At 42.8% G+C, this 19,978-nt stretch overlaps 1 protein-coding gene across 6 annotated transcripts in view; it reads right to left on the bottom strand.

Annotated features, from left to right (window-relative positions):
- GRIP1 (glutamate receptor interacting protein 1) overlaps positions 1-19,978 on the bottom strand; it is a 649,796-nt gene that overhangs the window by 334,398 nt on the left and 295,420 nt on the right. The gene's annotated exons all lie outside the window — the stretch shown is intronic.

Raw genomic sequence — 19,978 nt, 5'->3', positions numbered from 1 at the left:
TTTAAGGGTATTTGTTAATTCAAATAAATTTCTAATTGGTAGTCTAAAGGAAAGACTTATGTTTGAAATGGGAAGGCTTCCAAGTGTGTATTGTCCCTGCCTACTGAAGGCTACTGCTGGCAGAACAATAAATTATTAGGATCCACTTATGGGCCAAATAGTGTTATAATTAATTAAACCATCTTCATCTGAGTTATGGAAATAATGGTGATGATAGGCTAAGCGAACTTGCTAAGATTAAATTACGTAGGATTTTGAAAAAGAGGCATGGATAGATAGAACAATAAACTGGACTTAGGATTAGAAAAACTGAAAGAACACATTTAGTTGGATGTTGAAAAGAAGTGAGCTGAGAAGTGAGCTGACAAATTACATATTCTATACTACAAAACGACTTACAGATGATCACTAGAAAGAACATAAGGGATAAAAATAAAGTCGTACCCAGATTATTTGGCTGTATAAGCTATTTAAAATTGAAACTAGCCCAAAAAGAGGGGAGCAGTATAAAGTGAAAGCCGAGAGGCACCTATGCACAGGCAAAAAGTGTTTTTCAGTAAAAGCTTCTAAAATCAGGCAAGTTGTAAGCTCTTGGCAGGGGTCCAAAGTTTAAATTGTCTACGGTAAACACGAATCAAAAGACGCGTTTCCTTCTGTGCTTTCCCATTTTCTCATTTCTTTCTATGCTTTCTATGCTCAAGAAGAAAAATGAAATAGTTTTAAAAGGAATTTTCTATTTGAACAGCAGTGGATGGAAATTGTGTGGGAGAGCAAACACAGTAAGAAAAGCTACACAGGTAGAAGTTTGTCTAGACTTAAACAAAAGCTTATACACTGCAAAAGCCAAGTTAATGTTTTTAAGATTTGACCTCTTAATCTGATAAGCTGGTTTAACTATAACTGCTGTGTGTTTTTTAGGGTTGTCCTGAGAACTTGGTGAAGTATAGTCTCACTCAGTAGCATTCAAAAAATATTTGATCTTTTGTTTAATTTCAAAAAGAAGGAAATAGGGGTCACAATACTATTTTGAATATAATAAGCCATAATTCATACTCAATAAAAGTTTTAAAATTATAAAAAAGAGGAAGGAGCCCCAGCCTGGTAGCTTAGGTGGGTGGAATGTCATACCGATACGCCAATGTTGCGGGTTCAATCCCCCGCACGAGGACACACAAGAATCAACCAATGCATGCATAAATAAGTGGAACAACAAAAGTTGACGTTTCTCTCTCTCCCTCAAATTAATAAAAATGTTTTAAAAAGAGGAAGGATATATATTTATATGTAAATATGTGTACATATATCCATTTCATATGTGTATATATGTGTGTGTATATATTTATGAAAGTCCTGCATTCTTATTCCACAACTTCGCGGCCCTAAGCCATCGATATTAACTGCTCGTGCAAGGGCTCTAGAGCCAGACTGCTGGGGTGCGAATCCTGCCATCGCCATTTCAAACTGTGCAATCTTCGAAGGCATATTTAACTCCCCGTGGCTCAGTTTCCTCATCTGTAACACACAGGCAACAGTAATCCCTGCATCTCACATGTCTCCATGGCGTTTGTGCTCGTCTGTCTGCCTTTTTCCTTGCCTCTCTTGACTTAACTGGCAGCAGCACATTCCTTCCCCCCCAGTTGTTGACGGCATGTTTCCCAAGTTCCATCAGTGATCGGCCAAAAGTTGCACTGACAACATTGCTTTATGCCTAGCAGCCGTAGGATCCAGAGAGACGTCAGGTTCAGTTCCATCTGTGCTGTGCAGAAAATTAAAATCTCTTTGCTGCACAGTGCCCAGTGACCAGCCCTGAACCCACAAATGGTCTGCTGGGTCTTGGCTGTGTGGACTTCCCTTGTGGCTTTTCCCATCCAGATGCGCCTGGGTCTTTTGATATTCTTGTTCCAATTTGATTGCTACTATCATTTAAAAGTAATTTTTACAAAGCATATGGATAAGTCCTGCATCGTAGGAAATATTTATACTGTACATAAGTGTATCCAATCCACTTTTATATGTATAACCCCAGACTTTTCGCTATGGGTACATGGTGGTTAGATAGATAGATGACTAGTACAACCCTAGAGCAGACCCTTAATAAACACTTGTTGCATAAATTAATTACTATGCCAACTGTATCAGAGACTGCTAGTTGCCTACCAGTATCCACTCTTCTCATTCTCTCCTTCTTTTATAGAATCCCCCGATTTTATCTGGGTATATCCATTACAATAGCTTAATTGCATGTTTGTCTCCCTCATTACAACACAAGCTACTCAAGAACAAAAACAATCTCTTCTTTAATCTCATTGTCTTAATTCCTAACACAGTATCTGGCACCTACTAGGTATGGAGTAAATGTTGGATGAACACCACCATTTACTGGTGCACTTGTTTTTCAGCATTGTTTCATCAGTAGACTTTATGAAGGAAACTCGGTTCTCAATGGTTTTTACCTTGCCATTCACCCCGATGACTTGCCTCTTCTTAGTCATGTATTAGGCCTCGGCTTATCTGTGGGAGGACTGATGGGCTATTTCTATCCTCTGAGTTTTCTGTAAGCCATTGGTATATTTTCTTCCGTGTTTTACTGACTCTACCCAGATGCCAGTTTTATAAAAGTATAATCCTTTTCACTGACTACTATATAGCAGTCAGATTTCCTGTGGAGGTAATTTGGCAATTTTGCCACCTGGGGAAAGTGGGGATGACTTATCTCCCAGCCTCCCCTGCAGCAAATCATGTGACCGATTCGATGTATGCATCTTCTGGATGTCCTTTCGTCCTTGCTGCTGGCTGAAATGCAGATAACTGGTGGTGAGACACCCTTGGGGAAGACGATGCTCCAGGGATGAGGGAGCAGCAGGGCAGAAGGACCCTGGGTCCCTGTCACCATGGACTGCTTGTGTGCAGCTGGGTACATGTGAGAGAATGTCTTAGCTAATATAAAAGCAGGTTTTCTCATGGGGGTTACCTTTCTCACACTCCTCTCATTTTTCAGGCAGACAACTGAGCACTGGTACAAGTATCCTTTTTGGATCCCGCCACCTGCACAAGGCACACCCAATAATGCAGAGACAGTGCATTCAATTTGTAGTCTCTCGTCTAGACCAGAGTATGCGCATGCCTTTTTCCTCCCCTAACAGGCGGTTGTATCAGCTTACGTTCTTCTGCCCAGTACTGTCATTCCAGCTGAATTCCACTGTCAAGCACAAGGATTTGGAGAAAATTCTACATTACATAACATGAATTTAAGAACAAGTTTTATTTTCCTAATAAAGGGGACCCTTGACACTTTCGTCATCCCACAGAAAAGCATCCTGGGGCAGGGTGCTGCTCTGGCCACAGTTTAAGACTGCATTCCAGGGGAGAAATGGTGCTCCCCTGCGTGCCTTCATTTTACAGGGCGAGCGTGGGAAGCAGCCTCATCAGTGCTCAATGCCAGGCAGCCGCAAAGCAGGGTGCCAGCTGTTTATATGAACAATTGGGAAAGCCAAGTGTCTGGATGCTCAGTCCACCCCTCAAGGGGAGGAAGCCACAGGGCTTGTAGGGAGCTGAGCTTGGGTGTAACCTCAGTGGGTATAACCCACTGGGAGAAGGAGGCAGCCCCTCCTCATGCACCTTGTCCCAGCTAGCTTATTGTCCTGTCAACCCACAGTCCACCCAGGACTGACACTCCCTGTGCAGTCTTGGGGACATAAACTGCTTTCGAGTAACAACTTTAAACAAGTCTGCTAAATCAGATCACAGTGCCAAACTACCTAGAGAAGGTCAAAGGAATGCAATCCTACAATCAGTCTCCAGTGATACAAACTAACAGCCATCGAGTTTCCTAAAATCAGCAGAAGACTGGTGAAAAGGGGGTTAAGTCACCAAACTACAGATATCAGGGTGAATTTAAAATAAATTCTTTAGATGTGACCATTAAAAGAGCATAGGCAATGAACTACAAGTCATCTCCTAAAGTAATAGGGAGACTGATTTAAATCAATAAAGACTAAAATATCCCAAGTTTGCTGTAACTTTATTCTCTTTCATCTTCAGATATTTATTATAGTAGTCTGCTTTGTTGGGGGGGATAGCATTGATTAAAAAATGTTTTATGTTAAAGTAAAGATGCTATCCACATGAGAAACGAAGAAAGAATTATAGGTGCAGCTTCAGGAATCCTCCGGAGCTCTTGTTACTAGATTTTAAGGCAGGAACGTCGGAGTGGTTGCCCCCAACTGTCCTGTGTGTTCAGAGATGGAACACTTTTATCTCTATCAGCTCTAACTGATATAGAGCTATATCCGCTCCAAGAGATACAATGAAGAGGGAAAGGAGAACTGGAAAATAAAAGACCAAGAAAACTAAAGCACCTAGAGGAGTAAGGAGAGTAGGGAAACTAGGAGAGATGCGACTGTGTAGGGGTGCACCAAAGTACAGACAGAAGAACTAACCAGCATACCTGGGAACTATTCTTCTTCCCATATTCTGCATTCTGTACTCACCCAAACCCCAACCTCGTCCACACACTTCAGAAACTAAAGGTAAAGCTGTATTCAGGATCTTGTCCTCCATAGGGCAGTGTGGAGCCCATGGAGCAACTACTGAGTGCTGGGTTCAATTATTCCCATTTTAACCTGGCTCAATAGTCACCTCCTCCGTGATGTCCTCCATCCCTACAGGGCAAGAGCCTCGAGGGGAGGAGGTAACACTTCTTGATTTTCTTGACTGGCTATTAGGCAGCTGCTCCACAGACGGAATGGTATTGGACTATAGGCTGAGACTGGTGCTTTCATTAACTCCAATGAGAAACAGTTCACAGCTTGCTTAGTTAAAATGAACAGATCTGGATTTTGCATCAAATTTCCCTCACTTATAAACTTGGCAAATTTGCTTCTGTGTTTTACATATAATTTGAAAGAACTGACAAAACGTGTCACCAGCTTAAGGACTACACTACGATCCAATGGTGGGAAATCTAAAGTGACTTAAATAACCCTGCTGCAATTTCAAATAAAGAGCCATAATGAGTGACTATCGGTAAGGTAAGCACCTCACAAATCCAATGTCATAGGCATGGAGAGAACACTAGAATGTCATTCACACTGGCAGGCCCTCAATTTTTCAACTAGTCACCAATGAAAATGCTTCTTGTATAGAGGAAATATTTATCCACATTACAAACCATAACGAAGCTTGACATAACCATTTATTACGGTTAGAAGCTTCCATTTAAGAGACACGGAGACTATGCCATGGACCGTGGCGGGGGCGTAACAGAGTGAACTGGCTGGAGTGTTGAAGGTTTCTGTCGAACACCTGCTAGTCCTCCGTCTGAGAGCTCCACTCGTCTGCCATTTGCAGGGGATGAAACTCCCAGGTCTGTTTTAAATGTTTTCTAATTTGAAACAAAATGACATTTTGTTTTAAATTAAACCAAACACGTTCTGATACAGGGCAAAATAGAGTACTCTCAAAAACGTCATAAAGATTTTCAAGGACAGTCGTACTTTTAAAAAAAATCTCAAATCTTAAATACCTAGAAAACAAAGACTCTTTCTCACTGTTATGTCCCAACTCAAAGCCTGGTACATATGGGCAATGAACACATTTAATTTAATGATACAACACTAATGCCCCTTAGTCGCTAGTCAGTAGAAACTACTGAATTATGTGGATATAGTACCATGGGACAGTAACATCACTTTCCTATACCTCTTAATTAAAATCAATTTTTGTAAAGTTATTAAACTATCAGCTAACTAATGAAACACTGACTGAATTCTTTTGTACCTTAGTCATTTAGAGAAACCATAGGGAAATATATGAAGTGTACATGTGACCCTTACCTTCAAGAAGATTGTAATCTTAGTGAAAAAACAAAGCTTAAATTTTTAAAATTTGCATTATCAAAATATTGCCTCAGATTTGAATCAATACACATAATATCTATTTTAAAAATAAATTTCAGTCCAGCAAATCAATTAATATTTACTTATAATGTAAAAACAACAATGGAGAACTATAACTCCTTAAATTTCTCAGTTATTTCTGACCATTTATAATCTGGCTGTATTATTTCTAGTATTATTTCTCACTGACCCATCCCTCCCCACCAGACTGCGCACTGAGCCAAAACAGAATAATACTCCCTCCTTCTCAAACTCAAATCCCTGTGTGTGCTTCATGCTCTTCTTTACTGATGATGTAGCTACCCAACTTACCTCTTCTTTTTTTTAATCCTCACCTCAGGATATGTTTGTATTAATTTTTTAGAGAGAGAGGAAGGAAGAGAGAGAAACATCAGTGTGAGAGACAGACATAGACTGGTTGCCTGCTCTACAAACCCGGATCAGGGCTTGAACCCCCAACCTTGGTATGTGCCCTGACTGGGGGTCAAATCTGCAACCTTTTGGTGTACTGGACAATACTCCAACCACCTGAGCCACCTGGCTGGGGCCCAGTATTAATTCTTAACCTAAAAATAAAACAAAAACAAAAAATCTCACTGCGCCAAGATTGCTAGTATTTACTAATACCTGTGCTTTCCCTCTTTTGTTGGGACATATGGCTAAATACATTTCCGGCTCCCTTGCACTTGGATGGAAGGTAAGATAACAAGTGGGAGGGGCCTAGGGGCCCCATATTACTCTGTGGAGCAGAGGGCCACCTTCCATCACCGCTGACCTGCTTTGGGCTGTTAGCCCGACGTGAGTGAGAAAAAAAACAAAACAAAACTTCCTGTTTGTCAAGCCACTGAGCTTTGGGAGTTTATCTGTCATACCAGCTAGCACTGTTTACCTTAACGATTACACCTACTTATCTTTTAATCATAGATCAAAGATTGCTCTGCAAAGTCTTTTCCACCCTCTCAGGCAGAATTAATCACCCTTTCACTGTCTTCCCCGAGCATTTATTATGTATATTTATCATTTAATGCTGTCTAATTTATCAACCAGCTTCTGAGCTCCCTGAGGGTAGATACTATTTGTTCACCTGGGAATCCTTAACCTAGACAATGTAGCTTCTCCGTGAATGTTTACTGAAAGTCCTTGAGTGATCCATGGTTTATGAACTTTGTGTTAATTTAGTAAAGTGCTATAAATGAACTTGATTTAAAACACAAAAGAAAATAATTTTTTTCCAGTTGGTGAGAAAATACTGTTGGATCCAGGGATGTATTCAACGTACATTTGAATGCCATGCTTAAACACTAACATTTCTTTGGATGACATAGTTTATTTATTCTTTTATGATGCTTAGCAATGTGAATCATCAAATGCAAGTGCAATAAAGCATTTCCTCTTCCTGACTCTAAATAGCCCCTGTGGGTTTCAGTGACAACCTGATGGTAGGTAATTATAATCTGTTGCAACTTTTGGGAATAGTTTTATTGTTCTTTTTGGCAAAGGAAAACACACTATTGAAAGGATACCTCTGGTGTACACTCGAGAATAACTTAGCCAGAAATAATTTAAAAGGGTCTGCAGAACAAGTGTTAACATAAAAGTGAAAATATGCAAAGGTTCATTTTATAGTCCATAATATCAGAAATTGAAACAAAACCCGCACATTGCTGGGTTCATAGGTATCACGTGCCTGCTTCTCTCCCCAGGCTGCACTGCCCTGCCGCAGGGCTTCTTGGGCAGTACGGATGGGATGGAGAACCACGCATGCACACTCATACCCATGCACACACAGAATACAACTGGATTAAGTCCCTGGTTGAATTAATGAAAGAGACAAAGTATTACATCCCCACACAGCTTCTATTGGCCCTGAGACCTCTTAGCGAGGGCTGGTCCTACACTGCTCACTCCATGTAGGGTCTCACTGGCTCTAAGAGCACAATTCTTCCTAAACCACAGTCATTTATTTATTTACCCTCACCCAAGGATATGCTTCATTGATTTCAGAGAGAAAGGAAGAGAGAGAGAAATGTTGTGAGAGCAAAAAACATCAATCGTTTGCACATGCCCCAACCAGGGATCGAACCCGCAACCGCCAGATGATGCTGCACCTGGCTGAGCCACCTGACCAGGGCAACTACTGCCCTTTAAAACTCAGGGCTCAGATTACTATTGCAGATTAAGTAAGACTAACATGGAGTTCTCTTGACTCTCAGACCAACACCAGCCTGAGGGAAGCCCCTTCTCTGTACTGCGGGAATGAGGAATGGAGGTCAGAAAGCAGCGGAAGGTGGCAAGCACAGAGGCCCTGAGAAAGCACTCTACATTCCTGCATTTGGGGAAGCCCATCTCCCCGAGTCCCCTGCTTCTTTCCAACATCCTTTTATCAACTGGCTGTCATATGAGCTTGGTCTGAGGGCTATAATCAAAAACCCATTTCCCAACACACAAAGCTATCCTACCATTTACCAAGAAGTAAACAAGTGTAATTTTCACATTTTCTAAATGGGACACTATTTACAACATGAAATATTTTCACATCTTCTCAAATGCCACTACATTTAATTTTTTTCTAGGATATACTAAGACTTCTCCAACATAGTGTTGATTCTAGTAAAACAAAGGAAAGTTGAGCCAAAATAAAACATAAGGGGGTGCATGTGAGATGCATCAGGAAATGTTCCTATGGGGGGAAAAAAGCCCAGAGTAGGAATTTAGAATACAACTGCTAGTGATGCTTTCTGATACTTAGAGCATTGAAAAATAAAGACGTTAACATTTTTTAGAAATATGAAATATCTTGGAAAATGCACTCACTGCATTATGTGATAAATAAGTGACTAGGGTAAGTAACTAGGACTCAAGGGCAAAAAGGGCAAAGGGTGTGGGGAGCAATCTTAAAATCATGCAGCCAAGTAATAATGATGCACTGACTTCTAATGTAAGACATACTGACTAACAGCAAGGCTCTTACGTGATTAAAAAAGAAGAAAGACAAAGGTAGAGTGCTGTAGTGATCGCGTCGTCACCACCAAAGGGCAGCATTCCCAGGGTCACATTCCCTTGGCCGTGCTTGCTCCTACTTGGGTAGCTCAGGTTTCACCACCAGCACCCCTTGTCCTGGGAGTGTTGACTGTTCCCTTTTGGTTGCTGCCACTAAGCGCTGGATCCACCAGTCACCCAGCTGGAGTTCCTGGCTTCTCCTGCTCCTTACAGATGTGGGAGCTGGCATCCCACGCAACAGCTGGAGAGGCTCAATGCCACCTGGAAATGTGGGGATTTACCTTCCCAAAGGGCACACTCTGACCTATCGGAGACAGGAAGCACCTGCGTGGGAGGTGGGTGGATAACAGCCCTCACCTCCCTCCTATCCACTGTTCTGAGCCCTGGGGCTTTCTCCTAGCAGGTCCAGAAAAGTTCCACATGCCAAGCGAATGGAGCTACCAAGTGACAGGCTGTGTGTCCATTGGTGGCCTTGTGAAGTGGTGACTAGCCCTGGAACTTGCTGCTTTGCATTGCTTCACCTTCTACCTTGCCTCCCTCTCCTTCCCCCCTTTTTAAAATTGTAGGAAAAAACACGTAAACATAAAATTTACCACCTTAACCACCTTTAGGTGTAAAATGCAGCAGTGTTAAGTATACCTACTTCATCATGCAACGGATCTCCTGCGGAACTTTTTCCTCCTGCAAAACTGAAGCTCCGCACCCATTTCCCCTCCCCCAGCCCCAGGCAGTCACCACTCACACTGCTTCTCCCGGTGTGACTGCTTAGATACTGCACTTGTCTTTTTGTGGCTCCTTCCCTTTTTCTTCACCTCCCTGACCTGGATTTGTGTACCCTAAATAAAGTGTTAGCATTTCAATCCTTGCCTCAGGTAAGTCTCTGGAAAACTGAACTAACGAGGAAAATGGGGGCAGACTCAGAGAGGGACAGCAGGATGACAGCTAGCTGGAGGGAGGGTAAGGGGTGGATGGATTGAGCAAAAAGGAAAAAGGACTCATGGACATGGACAGTAGTGTGGTGATTTGGGGCAGGGGGGAGTATAAGGGGAATAAATAGTAATGTGAGGAAATACAATAAAAATAAATAAAAAGAAGACAATTCATTCTAGAACACAATATTCTGAATAACTGAGTGAACTTACTGCAGCGGTAAACCTGTCTCTTAAAAAAATCCTTGATCTGGACACCGAAACTAGTCTAGAAATTATACCATATAATACCATTTCATTTCATAGGCACCTTTTTTTAAGCACCTGGTTTTTATCATAATTTTTTATTGTACATATTAAACCAGCCACGAGAGCTCCGGTAACGGTGCTGACAGGGCGTCAGCGATGGCGAAGGTGGTCAGTTTAGCAGTGATGATAGAAGGGAGGGTTAACCATTAGTGAGCACTACGCATCATCCCATGTAATCCCACCTGCAATGAGGTAGGTCTCCCCGGCACCACAGGACACGTGAAGACCTGGGATTACCAAAACCAACTGAGAACTTGTATCCAGGAAGTGGCGGAACTGGGGTGTGAACCACAGCCTGTGTGCCCTCAGAGCAGGGTCCCTAACCATGTGTGCTCCAGACACGGCCTCTCTCTCAGTCAAGTCCGTCCTAGCCCTCCTGTACGCCAGAACTTTGCTAATGCTGAAAGCATCTTTCTGCTGTTGCTAAATCCCCGAATTGATTCTACAAAATCAAAAAAGCTCACCGGGGTATAAAACCCTCTCTACTATTTTCCCCCAAACAAATCCGGAACAAAATAAAACTTCCGCGTATATTTTATTACAAAATAAAAGAGAAAATGTATAAAATCTGTGAAAAATAATACATACTTATAAAATATAGTTAGTTTAGAAAAATAAAAGTAAGAAATATCTCTGGAAACAGAGAAGCATTGTGAAGTTAATCCGGGACAAGAATGCACACAGTGAAGACTACGTACTCCCAAAACTGTAACCATCCTTTGCCAGTCCTTCCGAGTCTGTCTCCAACATTCCAGGCTCCACAAAAAAAAGCCTTATGTCCCCTCCTCAACTCAATGGGACCCCTTCTTTCCTTTGATTCCCACCACATGGTACCTCTCCTGTGATCCGGAACTTGTTTCAATGTTTGTGCCCCATCCTTGTTAGTGAGCATTCTCTTTTGTTCCCCCAAAGTAATCTGGGGTCCCTTTGTCTGGTAGCATGATTCCAGCAGGGTGCCTGAGAGGTAGCACAATTCAGTGAAAGGTTTGAGTGCTGTACAACTCTCAAAATTTCCACCCAGGGTAAGATGCCCTGACGTACGAGCACCACCTCAGCTGCTTCAGCTCAGCCCACACCTTTCAGCTGACTTAGCAAAACGGTCCATTCCTTCTGACCGTTATACTTCACAAGTGCAATCCCATCATTTCATCCCGTTCTTCCTTTCTAGTTGGCCCCCGCCCCATCCCCTCCTGCTGGACTCCATTGTGACAGATCCTGACTTACAGCCTGCCCTTCCTTCACCCTAAGCATCACTACAGGTAAATCTTTTCAAAGCACAAGCCATTTCCCTATTCAAAAATGTCCATGAATTCTTCTTTTTGTCTTCCAAATTTAGTACCAGTGGTTTCTCCTGTCACCCAAGGCCACACCTGTCACCATCTCCAGTCAGAGCTGGGCGCACGCTCTTCCTCTCCGCTTTCTGCTCTGCCTGTTTCCGCTTCTCTGCTTACCTCCACACCTGAGATGAAGCCCCCGCAGCCTCACCCTCAAGCCTTTACCAATCCTTCCGAGTCTGTCTCCAATGCTCCAGGCTCCAAAACAGAGCCTGATGTCCCCTCGTCAACTAAATGGGAGCCCCTCTTTCCTTTGACCCCACCACAGGGGGTCTCTCCTATGACACCCAGTTGACTCTGCCCCGTACTACCCCCCTACTCAGTAGAAAGCTTCTTAAGGACAGGGGTGTCATATTTGTCGATTTTCCTTTGGAGTCTAGCACACAGCGAGGCTTGGTAATAATGTTTTTTTAATAGAAATAGGAGTTTGACCTCAGTCTCAAGGGCTTTTGGTGTTTATAAGCTGAATTTTGAAGGAACCCTAGAGCTAGAAGATTCAAACCACAGCTTCTAAAAGTCTTTGTGTTTAATTAAACAGTTAAACAAGACAGGCAACATAGTTTAGCAGGGAAGAGCACAGATTCTGTAGCCAGACGGCCTGGGGTTGAGTCCTGGCTCTACCACATACTGGCTATAATGTGACTTGAACAGGTTACTTTACTTCTCTCTGCCTCTGTTTCCTCATCTGTAAAATAAGAATAATTACATTGTCTACCCTAGAGGGCTATTAAGAAAAATAAATTAGCTAGTATGTGTCTAGCACTTAGCTCAGTGCCTGACAAATAATACATTAATACAATATTAAAACTGAGTCTCCATGTTTTTGCTCTTTCCCGGATAATCACCTTCTGTTTTGAGATAATGGTTTCGTGAACTTGGAGGAACTTTCTGGCAATTTGTATTTAACTAGTATGAGCTTTACTTAACATTACATGTCAGGGCATTTTTGTCAACAAGGAGATACTAGACTGCAGGCGATTTTCCTGGCCTAGAAAACGTTTCCTGGCACACACCTGTGTCAATAGTTTCATTTCCCCTGGTCAGAGGGGCCTGTGAGGGTGAAGGCCACGCCCTCCGCCAGCGCTGCCGACAGTGAAGGGTGGGGGGCTGGCGCCGGGAGCAGGTCTGCCGGCGTCCTTTCCCAGGTTCACTTTCCCATTACCTGCTGTTAATACCCTTTCCTTCATTGTTATTTCACAGTGTGTGCTGTACACCTTAGAATTTGTGGCTAAAATCTGCTTGAATCTTTCAGCAAATAGATGCAATATTTGGTGCAATATTTGGTTCGCTTCAGTTCCCTACACCCCACCAGCCCCCTTCTGTGCTAGACACGGTGCTTATGCTGGGAAATCGGAGAGAAATGAGGCACGGTCCTGCCCTCCAGGTACTCCCCTTCATCTGAAGGAGACAGACAGAAAAACACACAACTGGCAGATAATATGTTAAATGACTTAACAGGAGAATAGACAGTCTGCAGCAGTTACACGGATTGATTCTGCCCTGGGGATTGGCTTTATTAAAACATCCAACAAATTAATAAACAATACTGTTCGATTCCATTTCATCACTCCCTGTGTTTAATGTGTTTTGTCTAAGAGGCTGTTACCAGGGGCTGTTGAGCTGAAGTACTGAAGACAGTCACTGTCATATTCTTGAACGTTCCGTTTACGGAAGCCACGCCCACAGTTTGTTCTGTTACTCCAAGATGCAAACAAAAGTGATACGTGATACTTAGGAAATTGTAGCTTCAAAATGGATCATTAGCTCCCTACTGTTAAACTAACCCTTGCTGCCTTCAAAACAGGCCCTGGTGCATCTGCTTCCCTTTGTGCGACCATCACCAGATTTCGACGTGGGCCCCTGAACCCCGAAGGCCACTGACTGCCCGCCGCAGCTCTGGGGGGTGCTCTCCAAATCAGCCACCCTGGGGATCCAATCTTTTTTTTCCCAAGCTTCCCTCAAAGCAGTTATGCATTTGCAGGCTTGAATTCATGTCCCCTCTAGCCTACCTCTGTGCAAGCTATCTGGTCTTCAGAAACAAGCTCCACCTAGTAATGTGCTCTGACATAAAATTACAAACAACTCTCGGTCTCGCCACAGTCAATGATAATTCCCCAGGACTCAGCGTGACAAGGAAGAAAAGGAACTGGAAAGAAACTAGACACTTGCCAGCATGACTGTTAAATGTCAGCTATTTTGGAGTTTATCCCCACACGAGATACTTCTTTTGTACTGTGAGGACAATCACTGAAAAAACATGACAACATAATAAAGCCACAGAAGACAAACCCGTCATTACAGCTGCAAGAAATAAAACACAGATTAATGTCACCACAGTGCATGTCAGGAGGGATAATGATGATGTATACAAATGAAGCTTCTCATCCTGGACAAAGGGCTTAAGTATCACCTAAAAGTGAGTAATAATTATACACAAATCACCAATGACAATGCTGTCTGCTCAGCATCTATTATGTTCTCACATTGTCGAAGAGTTTGTTTTATGTTTTTCTCTGAAAATTCTCTCAAAGTCTTCCCACTTGTATTCCAGTGACACAAATTACAAAGCGGTGCAGCAAGCACTTACACTGCTTAACACGGCAAGTGCAGCCTGCCATGGGCGGCTGGGGGCATCACGCTTCCCCATGCTACACCATGTGCCAAGAGGACTGCAGCTGCGGACGGAAAAGGCCAGAGTGATGTGGACCATGCAGAGAGGCCATTTGGCTGTCCAAACCAAGACTGCATATAAACAATCATTTGGAAAATAGGTTCCATTTGTGTTCCTGGACGCAGAAAAATGGCGGCAGAGAGTAAAAAAATAAATGGGAAAGAATCGGAGGGCAAAAGCTGACCAATATAAGGAATGCAGTGTCTAGTTTGAGGATTAAAGATGAAAGGAGCTAGAATTCCTTTATCTTGGCCCTTGGCTATAGACATTTCACTACCAATTAGTAGTCTTAGCGTGGTTGGTTAGAGCATCACGGTACTCATACCAGCCTTTGCAACCTCAAGGTATGCCTTAGGAAAACAATAAATGACAAAACAATTTTGCTAAGAGTTATTACTTCATTTATACTGCAATCCTTGGGCAAAATTTAATGGAAGCTCAACTTTTCAGGGTTGTGCTTTATTTCCTAACAGGAAGTCCTCTTACACTTGTGAGCAAACGAATGGGTTATAATTACTTCAGCCCCATCTAGTCATAGGTAAGTTCTAGAAAGCTTACATTTATTATATTTATTAAAGCCTATTAACATTTACAGTTGTTTAAAAGGATGGGGGGGGGAGGAGATGGTGTTTTCTATCTCTTTTCTTTGTATTTTCCCCTGTTGGGAAAACGTGTAGCCAGACATGAAGAACGTCACTTGCCCTTGAGCAAATCCTGCGTCCCTGGTCCATAAGCCATTGGCGTATAGAGCCAGGACTATGCTCTCCATCCATGAGAAGGAGACCAGCTTAAGTAGACTGAAAAATGTAACAAATCCTTCATTGTCAATATCACTAATACTTATTCAGGGCTTCCTACATTCCAGACACTGTTCCAAGCAACTTACATGAAGTACCACATCTAATCCTTACACCACCTTAGGAGGCAGGCTGTATTATACTGCTTATTTGAAAGATAAGGAATTGAAGTATATATATTTATATTTTTTCTCATAAAGAAGTTACCCTCTTGCAACTTCAATACAGTACATGACTAGAAAGGAGATGAACTTCCTTATCTTCCTAAATGTATACCCTTCACTGAAGGTACGTTTGGCCTTCCTTTCCAATGGAACAGGCCCTTGGTCACAGCCTGTTCATCTGATCTGGTAATGGTATTTCATGAATTCAAAGCCCTCCCTCCTTCTCTCCCTTCCTTTCTTCCTTCCTTCCTTTCCTCCCTCCCTCCTTCCTTCCTTCCTTATTAAAGTATAGTTGACATGCAATATTGTATTAGCTTCAAATGTACAACATAGCGATTTGACACTTCTATGCCTTATGGTGTGATCATCCCAAGTTGAAAAAGACCTTGGAATAATCTATGCAGTAATCAGTGTTCAACCCACTGCAGGAAACATCCTTTTTGAATAGACTTCCGGCAATCATCGGAACACCCAAGCCTATCTTGTCAATACAGAGTTCTGGCTGCCAAAGTTCTCATGCTGATTCATGCTCATGACAAGTCTCTGAAATGGCTCTTTGTTAGTCAACCAAGAACTTCTTCCTTGGCAGTGTTATTCTATGCAAGGGAAACAGTCAGGAGTAGTGCCATAGTTTATTTTCCTTATAAAAACAGAAATTGGATAAAATCAAGAGTGTGATATTACAGATTCTAGTAGGAGACTGTTCCCCATCTGTGGGCTGGGAGCTCGGACCCTCTTTTCCGGTGGTCATGCTCCTCGCCGCATCTGGCTTCTCTGTTGCATGTGCTAACATTCCTTCCTACTGCCTTCGTGAAACCACACTAGAAACGAATATGTAAGTTTTATGCTGAGTAGCAAGATCTTGATAAGTGAGGCTGAGGCAGTTTTTACTTTAATTTTATAAATGGTATGAAAACTCACCCACAGTCAATTTCCGGGAAAGAATTATGCATTGGATTGAAGAGAAGAGACAGGCAGAGAAAAGGGGAGGTAGCGGGAAGTAGAGGAGAAAAATGAGCGAGGAGGAGAAAACGACTGCAGAGTTAGGACCTCCCTAGGAAAGGAGTGTATGAGCACCGTCCCCTTCAGGACTCCAGACCACCCAAGAATGTTCTCGTGGTACCACCGTCCATCTTCCGGAGCCCCTTCCCATTACCCTCCGGGACACCAAGGCTCTGGTTTTTCCCCTGAACTATGAAAATATGCTCAGAAAAAACTCCTGAAGCTCACCCACACTGAGGCGTAAATGATTGATAAAATATGCACACCATCAAAAGTGTACTTTTACCAAATTAACCTTGCACTATAGGGCCAAAGCTCCACATCTTGTACAGTATCTCAACCAGCAAGTGGCAGAGGCACTTCGGGGGCAGTGGCAGTGGCCCTCTCCAAGACCAGCCTCAGTTCCCCGGGGCTCCCTTTGGACTTTGTACAAGAGCTCAACAAGGCTTTTCAGATCTCTGCACTTGGCATCTCTTCTGAGAAGGTGGCCGGCATTCCAGGCAGAGTTGACCACTCCCTTCTTTGAACTTTTACTAGCACACGGCACATTCCCCTCCGTTAAAGCATGTACCCTAATGTACTTTGAGTTCACATGTCTGTCCCCTGCACTGGACTGTGAGCTCCTTGGGGGCAGACGCGTAACTTGGTCACTTGTACATGCTCAGCGCTTGTGTCACGCCGTCTACTAATCTAATCTTCTTGAACCCCGCTACCAATCAAATCATCTTTCAATCTCAGAGAGCCATTGCATAGCTTTTGAATATAGATGCTTTAGTTTGATTTACTTCAAAAATTCAGTTTAAAACACTTTTATGGTCACAAAGAGGCATCTTTCAGTTCCAAATTGGGTTTACATTGAAAGTAGTTCACATTAACAAGATATCTCTAAAAACTCTCTTTCAGAAGCAGCATCTAAAGGTAAGAGACTTAGTGAGAAAAAAAAAGCAGACAAAATTGCTTTCATTGTTTATCTCTTCTATGCTTAGATGCTTAGAGTTATGTCAACTGAAAGGTGTGCAACAGGATTAAAGGCATTAGAGTTTTCTGATGTATCTAATCAAGCAGCACAAGCGAAGAAGAATGCTATATACCATAATTTTGGCCTTCCCAGCAAGTGTCAGTCTCTATATTAAAAAATTATATACGTATAATTTTTATATATATAAAAAGATATATATATCTAATCTTTAATCAGTATAACTGATCTTTGACAGGATTAATAGGCTACCAGGCACGATTTCTCATGGTAGGCTGAAAAATTACAACTAACATGAGCGAAAATTATTTAATCACTGAAGCAAAAGACAAGCAAATAAATTGATACATGAGTCAATTGAGATGAGCAGCCCCGCCAGGATGTCAGCTCGCCTCTCCTGAGCTCAGCCACCAGAGACGTAATGCATACGTTCTGGTGCCATGGAGAGGTAATGTCTTATAACAAGATAACAGCCTGGAGTTTCTCTCTTTTGGAAACAAGTTGAGGCCTGGTGACGCACTGGTGACGTGCCTTGTTAAAACAGCCACAGACTTTGTGAAAGGAGGGCTCAGAATCACCACAATTCCTGTCAAAGGTTTGTATCTTGCAAGCTTATAAAAGGAAGAATCAATTCGCTTCAGCAGTGAGTAGTAACTTCTATGTCCTTGAAGAGGCACTTTGAGAAATGCTAGCGTCACAGAACTATACATCCAGTGACATTGATTAAATGCTCTATTTGCTATATATTTTATTGAAGGTGGAGGTGGGGCGGCACATTAATATTGCCTGCTCATTCTTGGAGGAGCCTCACTGAGAAAACTAGGAAAGGCCGTCTTCCATTAGGGAAAGCCATTTGCAAATCACGGGCACTTTCTGATGAACTTCACTGAAATGAATAGTTGATACAACCTCCGTGTAGCGGGCACCAACTTCCCCAAATTACAGTTTTTATTATCACCAATCACTGAAGTCTACAACTGCAGACTCATACACAGCCACATGCAGCTGGGAATGCTGTAGACCTCATTGGTTGGGGCTTGCAGCCTTGCCAATTGCTTCCATGGTAATAAAGACGAGAATCTGCCAGCACAGGGGATAATGCACCCGAGGGAACTGAGAAAGTAGTAATATAGGACTTTGCGGGGCCCAGTGGACTCAGACCCAGAAGGCCGAGGGAATGAAGGCAGGTACAATATGTTCCCGTTTCTTTGTTGTCTCTGATTCTCCCCATGGCTTGGAGGAAGTTATTTATCTTTCCCATGCTCAGGTTACAGTGTAAGGGTACGTTATGGAAAATAAATATGTCAGCTAGATACTGTTGATACATACTCACACTTGGCCTTTTTTCTATATTTTTTGATACGACGGAGTTTTATTATTGGTGACTGGGGACAAAGGCAATGCTTGCATTTAGAGTCTTCACATTTAAGAGTGAGAAAAAAAATTAAAAACTCAGGTAACCAGAGTGAGAGGTACATGGTTCTTAAACTTTACTGCACATTAGAGCAGCCTGGCTACCTTTGGACAAATCCCAGTACCCAGCCTGCATCCCAGACCAATCCATTCGAATTTCTGGGTAACTCCAACGTGTGTCTGTGTCTGAGAACCAATGGTGTGGGGTTCTGCAGCAGCACCTGGCCTCCCTGAATCCAGCGGTCTTGCTCTTGAGTGTGCCTGAGAGCCCCCGGGAGCCCTCGTGAAAACACACATCACTGGGACCCACTCCCAGACTTTCCGGCTCACTGGGTCTGAACTGGCACTCCTGACAAGTCCCCAGGTGACACTGCTGTCCAGGGACCACACTGTGAGGACCACTGCCTCAATTAAATGTATTCGGCAGCATGAATGATTCACTGACTAGACCCATTCTTTTACCTTAGCCTTGCCACTGCCATCAGGATCCCTGATGTGCCAACTGAAAATCCAGATTCTTGGGCCCTACTCCAGACGTGCTAGACCAGACCTTCACTATGGATGAGGCCTCATAAACTTTATGTTACTACCCATCCCTCGTGATAATGTTCAATTAAGTATGAGAACCACTTCGTCACTTCCTCTTCCTGAGTGCATAAGAAACAGTTTACCCTTAATGACCAGTGACCGGGGCACGAAAGGCCACCAAGCCCCAACCTGAGAAGTGGGAAAGAGTAAAGTCCCTGTGGTGAGGCTTCCTCATCGCATTTTTCTGTGGGGCAGAGGTCAAGGTCACAGGTGCCATTTTCAGGACACAGTGTCTAAGAAATCAGCTCCGTCACAGACAAAAGGCTTCAGTGTACAGAGCCTGCACTCTTCATTTTCTTTCTTATTGCTGCAAATCCTCTGAAGGTAAGATTAAAAAAAAAAAAGCTCTCTTTCTAGAAAGTTCACTATAACCACCACTGGTACTTTTTTTGTAGCATCTCATTAAATCTTCCTAGCTGCATCCATTCCTATCTCTGCGTCCACTCCTGAGATCACAAAAAATAAGCGTATTAAGGAGGATATTTCCTTTCCCATCCCACCTTGCTGACACTCTTAGTTTTCATTAATGAGGAACATGGGTTCTGGATAATAGTTTAATTGTTTACAATGGAAAATGATTCTAGTAATTTAGTTGGAAGAGGGGTGTTAGAGCTCTGCAAATATGGAACTGTACTCCAAGTGTGCCACTCACAAGCTGGTGACCTTGGGGAAAATTAGTTAACCCCCGATGCCTCCATTTCCTCGCCTATAAAATGGGGGCCCTAATAATGGCTAATGCATGGGATTGCTGGAATGAACTGAAGCACAGAAAGCACTCAGCATGGTGCCCAGCACACGGTAAGTGTCTGATAAACGCGAGCTTTGGTTTTTATTATGACAGAGTGCACACCCAGCAAATGCTGAGTAAAGAATGGGATAAATGAATACACGAATGACT

The sequence above is a fragment of the Desmodus rotundus genome, chromosome 3 (assembly GCF_022682495.2).
Source record: "Desmodus rotundus isolate HL8 chromosome 3, HLdesRot8A.1, whole genome shotgun sequence".
Taxonomy (NCBI): domain Eukaryota; kingdom Metazoa; phylum Chordata; class Mammalia; order Chiroptera; family Phyllostomidae; genus Desmodus; species Desmodus rotundus.
Note: the sequence above shows the minus strand (reverse complement) of the source record. Positions and strands in the feature narration are given on the sequence as shown.